This window comes from Struthio camelus, chromosome 3 (assembly GCF_040807025.1).
Source record: "Struthio camelus isolate bStrCam1 chromosome 3, bStrCam1.hap1, whole genome shotgun sequence".
In the NCBI taxonomy this organism is placed as follows: domain Eukaryota; kingdom Metazoa; phylum Chordata; class Aves; order Struthioniformes; family Struthionidae; genus Struthio; species Struthio camelus.
In genome coordinates, this window is record NC_090944.1 from 56,309,607 (window position 1) to 56,315,850 (window position 6,244).

Below are 6,244 nucleotides of genomic sequence, written 5' to 3' on the forward strand. Positions count from 1 at the left end.
AGACAAGGGCAGAATCCTGCCCTTAGGGAGGAATAACCCTATGAACCAGTACAGGCTGTGGGCTGATGTGCTGGAAAGCAGCTCTGTGGAGAAGAATCTGGGTGTCCTGGTGTACAAGCTGACCATGAATCAGCAATGTGCCCCTTATGGTAAAGGCTGATGGTATGCTGAGCTGCACTAGGAAGAGCATTGCCAGCAGGTCGAGGGAGGTGATCTTTCCACTCTACTCGGCACTGGTGGGGCCAGTGCTGGAGTGCTGAGTTCAGTTCTGGGTTCCCCTGCACAAGAAAGGATGCATTTACTGGAGTGAGTGCAGTGAAGGACCACTAAGATGATTAAGGGATTAGAGCATTTGATATATAAGGAGAGACTGAGAAAGCTGCGACCTGGAGAAAAAAAGGTTCAGGGGGATCTGATCAATGTGTATAAATATCTGAAGGTAATAGTGTCAAGGAGATGGAGCTAGACTCTTCTCAGTGGTGCCCAGTAACAGGAAGAGAGGCAATGGGCACAAACTGAAACACAGGAAAATCCACTTGAAAACAACAAAACATTTCTTTACTGTGAGGGTGGAACAGGTTGCCCAGAGAGGTTGTGCAGTCTCCATGCTTGGAGACATTCAAAACCGTACTGAACATGGTCCTGAGCAATCTGCTCCAGCTGACCTTGCTTGAGCAGGGGTGTTGGACCAGATGATCTGCAGAGGTCCCTTTCAACACCAGCTGTTCTGTGATTCTGCTTGCTTACCCAGTTGTTTTGGCCTCCTTACATCCTCTATTTCATCCTCCTGGAGGGTCAACCTCCTGAATTCATCTCCTCATACTGTTACCACACAATTGCTTGCACCCCAGATCTTCCATAAAAACAAAACTAAACTAAAACTAGAACAGGAAAAGAATGTCATATTTCTCATCAGAGATGTAACGATTTTACAAAAGCCACCATTACACAGTTTCCAAGTATCTGAACTTTTCTGTTTGTGCATATCCCACATCTTAATTTTTGTTCCTTTATTTGCTCTCAGAGTGTTTCTTTTAACGCTAGCACTAAATTAAAATCTATATTATAAATTAGTTTTAATTTGCTTGATAATACACATTCATATACACAAAATCTACCATATGTAAAAAATCTAAGATACTTTTGCATATCAGAGTCTATCCAGACAAATTTCTTGGTGATATTCTTAGCTGAAATAATTTATGGGTTTTTTTTCCTCATAAAATAAAACACAGTATCTTTTTTCCCCTTTTATTTTCTTTGCAGTATCCAAACTTGTTCCACTGATCCAGGACAGAAATTCCAGTTGCACTTATTTTTCACCATGAAATTTTCTATTTTACAGGTTGTTTTTTGGAAAACATATTCTTTACTCCATCCTACCTTCTGAAAGGTAAATATAACTTTTCTGTAATTAAATGGTAACCAAGATGATGTATTTTTCAGAAATCCAAAGAAATGGATTTAAGATAAATGGAATCCAAAGCAATATCACAGAGAAAAATATAAAGAACAATCACATAAAGATATTGGAGAAATTACTAGGTAAAAGATATTCCATACAATCTAAAATCAAGTTGATAAAAGGTAAAAATAAGACAAAATAATTCAAATAATTCAGCTATCCCCTTCTCTACAGATAGCTATCAATTAAACAATAATCATCCTCTGTATTCTCAATATTTTTATGTAAAGTTGCATCCGATTCCCAACCTACCCTCCAGCTCTTCCATATGAGGTTATCATTCACAACTGTCTTCCGAAAATTGATTTCTGTTTTCAAGCCGATCCTTTCTCCTGCCAAATATTTGATAAGTTTGCTTTGGTAAATTCTTCATGCTGCTTAAATTCTTTCCTTGCAACAGAGTCCACAGGTCATCATCTTCTATTCTTCTCTGAATTCTGCAGTAATAAACTAGGAGTCACTTACTGGAACTAATAGGAGATTACTTTAAACAAATAATTTTTTTTTTTCTTTTTACACAGCAGGTAATGGACTTTTGGAATCCATTGCCACAGATGATTTTGAGAGCAGGTAATATCAGAAGGCTGAAGAAGAGATTGCACAAATTCTTGGACAGCAGGTCCATAACCAAGTAGTTTAAGGAAATAGGCAGGAATACATCTTCTAAAATCCTTTATCCAGCGACTGTGAATGTCTGGAGACTATGCAGGGCAATAGATCACAGATAGTAGCCAAATGCATGTACTATCCCTAAACAGCATCTTCTATTGTCAGAGACAGAAAACTGGGTTAGATGGACCATTATCGGTCCCACTGCATTTCTTATGTTTATTACAGCTACTCTCTCATTTTTAATCATTATGTTTTCTTACTGAATACAATCATAGTTTTTGTTACTTGCACATTTTTGTTAAGGGCAACAAAGAACCCACAGATAAAATACGCAAACGGAAGAGATTTTATCATTAGTCTGATGAACATAATAGCCTAATCAAAACAAACCAGACAATTTTTAAGTCTAGATAAAGTGCTATTACCACTCATAGTCCAGTTTACCTAATTATCACTAATTCACCTTAATAATATAATTGAAACCTTTATACACCAAATTCCTCGCATCTATCCCTTTCTCTGGTGTTATGCTCACCCTACTTACGCATTGGTATGGCAAACTACCAGTAGCCCAAGATCTTGCCTGGAACAAGCACAGTGTTGATAGTGGGAGTTTCTTTCTCCTCAGTTTTGAGTTTGCTCAGGGTTACTTTTATATATCTAAACCTCTCATATGGTAGTAAGTTGCATTCTCTATTTTCTGTTGATCCCTGTGGTAGTTACACCAAGTTTACATAGGTTTGTTAGTTCTTTTCTTTATATGTTATGATTTTCTTTATATGTAAGATAAGTAAAACTTAAAGTAGAAGCAAATTAGGTAATAACATAACTTTAAAAAACTCAAAATTACTGGACAAGCAATAGTCCTAACCATTTTGCAGCACAAAATGGCTAGCACAACGTAGATAACAGACATCTGATCATAAAACAAGTCAACGTCACAGCAGAAGTTTCTTGGATAATTTTGCAAATATATATAAAGTCAAGCTAAAATATATTTAAGATCAGACTAGTCTGTACTAGTCCGGACTAGTCCTGGCAAATCCTGAGACCTGGTCTGGCTTACTATTGTTTTAAAGCCTGAGGCTCGTTACTAGTGCTTGGCAACATCAAATTATCTTTGCCTCAGGATCACACCTCACAATTTACTTCAAATTACTCACCCAGCTACTGTCTGTCTTAGGGACTTCTCCAAAATCTTGCCATATTCTTTTACCCACTATTAGATTTCTGAACAGAGAAAATTACTATACTTTCCATTGTCTTTCACTCTGGTTGATTGCATACCATTCCATCATTATTTATGCTAGTTTTACAACCTAAATCTTATTGCAGTAGGGCTTACTATCATTAATTCCATCAAATACATTGCTGGCACTGCTCAGACAAATGTAATGAGAATCTTAAGCATTACAAGGTACAACTGTTCTTTACCATGAATAAACTATTTCAGTGAAGTAAAAAAGGAGAGATACTGTTCATATAAATTCTCACACTTTTTTGTTTTCGATAAACCTGATGTCATCACATGAACTCTTGTGCCAATTATCTCTCGTTTAAATGGAATCTTGCCTGAATAGTTGACATTTATAGTTTTCTTTTTTTTTTTAGATCCTTTCCTGAGTAACTGCAGCATAAGTATGTTCACATGAAGTAACAGTAAGTGTGTTGTTAGTCATAATACTTACTTCATTACATACTTTATGCTATCCATTAGTCATACATTGAGCTGAATAATTCCCTAGAGAGAGAGCCCTAAGTTTCTTAACTGTTGTGAAGAGAACCACCACGAGTTGCTTACTTATTTCCTTTCACCTTTTCTTCTCCCCTTATAAATCTGCATAGAGATGGAGTAGAACTCTCCAAAATACGTTCCTTGTTTTTCCACTTCTTACTGTCAGTGCACTGCAGTGTACAATTATGCAGTGCACTGACATCCAAACTGCATGTACAGTACTAATGATAATAATACCTGCCTCTCTCGTAGGGTTTTGCATAAACAGTTTTAAAAACGTTTTGCAAAGGAGGTCAAAAGCATTATTATTAAAATAAACCACATGCAAATAGCTTTTTAGAGAGTAAAGTATGTTAATGCATTAAAAAGAATGCTAGACCAAGACACTCCTAATTTAAGATTGTAAACAATACAGAAAGAAGTGTTGACTTATGTCATAGGAAATTTAGCATTATGTATATTAGTTGTTTACTGAGAGGAGTCACATTCTATAATTTCTTTTTTTATTGGGCTTTGGAGTAAGCGATGTCTGATCTAATAGTGGTATAAATATCAGCTGTGCAGTTACTATGTGTAAGTAATATTATTGTGTTATTACAGTTTTGATAACACAAACGGAAGCTCATCAAAATAGAGGAATAAGCATCTGGTAAGAATTTTAACAACAGTAATCTTCTATAACCTTATCTATAAAAACTAGGAGATATAAAATGAGATTTATATGTATATATGCAGGATTGTTCTTATATATTTTTCAAAGTTTTCAATGAGACTTAAGATTTCTAAGAGTGTTTTTCCTTTTTCATGGAAGCCTCAAATGCATCCCTTGCTATTTGAAACTAAAGATGAATATATATATTTAGATGCATGCACTTTTTTTCTAAGTACTGCTGAATCAAACTGCACAGTCTGTACAAACTGTATCAGACTGTATCTGTCCACAAACAATTCCTGCCATTCCAAACAGAAGGTTTGCTTCCTGTCTTCTTTGCAGAAAGTGACCTGAAGATTTTTCTTCTCTAATGGGAATTAAGAAGCTTTTTGTCAGAAAACTGCATTCTAAATTCTAATTTTGTCTTTGCTTTTACAGCAAGCTACAGAAGAATGTGTAGGTGTCTTCCTGCGTTTCTAAAGATGCTACTGTTCTACTGTATAAGAATTTTGCTATGCTAACCTTTCTTCCTTTATAAAATTGTTTAATTATTTGAAAATTGATTCTGATTTTGAAGCACAGCAAATATCAGACAGGACTTCTGTTCAGTGAGTTTCCAGTACCACATATAAGTGTTGTATTGCAGAGTTCATAACGAGGGATGGGCTCGTTGTCAGTCTCAAGGTCATGGTCGGAGGGAGAGTAACACGAGGAGTAGGAAATGCTACAGCCTGCCTGACCCAGAGGCGTGGATAAGGTGTTCTGCCATGCCAGTGTGATGCACCACTAGAGGGGAGCCCAGGAGTCTTTCAGATTCTAGAGTTAGTCGCAATGAACTTGAGAGATCATGATTTGGCAAGTATGAGAATTTATTAGAGATAAGAGGCTACAAGAAAGCTAAAAGTATAGTAAAGCTAGAAATATAACAGAACTGAAAATATATATACATATCAGAGCTCTACAGTTCAGTCACGGGTGCACAGTATAACAACCACTCTTGTTGCTTATGGGCCACCCCTCCGGTATAGTTTTCCTTGGATTCCCAAGCAAATAGGTGCACAGTACAGCGACTGCTCTTGTCTCCTACGGGCCATCCCTCCGGTCTAATTTTCCCCGGTTTCTCCTCACAACATCATTGACATCAGAGGTGTCCCTGCTCACACTTGGGTCCTTGGGTCCACAGGCCAGCTGACCTTGGGTCTGAGTCTACACACAAACCTATGTGGCTTGCTCCCTTTTATAGCCAGTCAGAACAATGCCACCCCTAGTTACACCAAAGCCATAGGGCTCTAAGCAGTAGCAGCGTGCACTTCCCCAGGTGACCTCCCGCTCAGCCGGCAGCCCTGCTTTGTTAGCAACAACGTGGGTCACTCTGCAGGGAATGGCTCCTCAGCACCAAGATGCTGATGGTGTGGGTCTGCAGTGTCACTCCTCCTTTGCCTGGTCTTGTCCATCCTAGAGTCATCGGAAGGTGTGCTCCCCCAGGCTGCAGCAACCCCACAGTGTGGTGGCACCAGCTGTGGTGCACCTGGGGTTCAGTAACTCCTGGGGAACTTCCAGCAGAAACCCCTCTTCTGTGGGCTGCACCATCCAGAGTCCCACGCTTGCCTATGTGGACCCTGTCAACTAGCAACCACCAAAACCTCCTGTTTGCAGCAACTTTTCCTTATGAGGACTTCAACTTTTCAGACAACTGCTGGGAGGCTGAATTCACCTTTATAGAGCCAATTAATGAGGCTACTAGACTGTCTTGGTGAGAAACCAATAGTGAATTAAGTAA

The 6,244-nt window shown here is 38.3% G+C and overlaps 1 long non-coding RNA gene across 1 annotated transcript; it reads left to right on the plus strand.

Moving 5' to 3' along the window:
- The first annotated feature begins 1,999 nt into the window (after positions 1 to 1,999).
- Positions 2,000 to 4,444, plus strand: LOC104145409 (uncharacterized). The gene is made up of 3 exons (XR_694320.1): positions 2,000 to 2,035; positions 3,689 to 3,736; positions 4,413 to 4,444. It is a non-coding gene; the product is annotated as an uncharacterized lncRNA (long non-coding RNA).
- Positions 4,445 to 6,244: the final 1,800 nt, after the last annotated feature.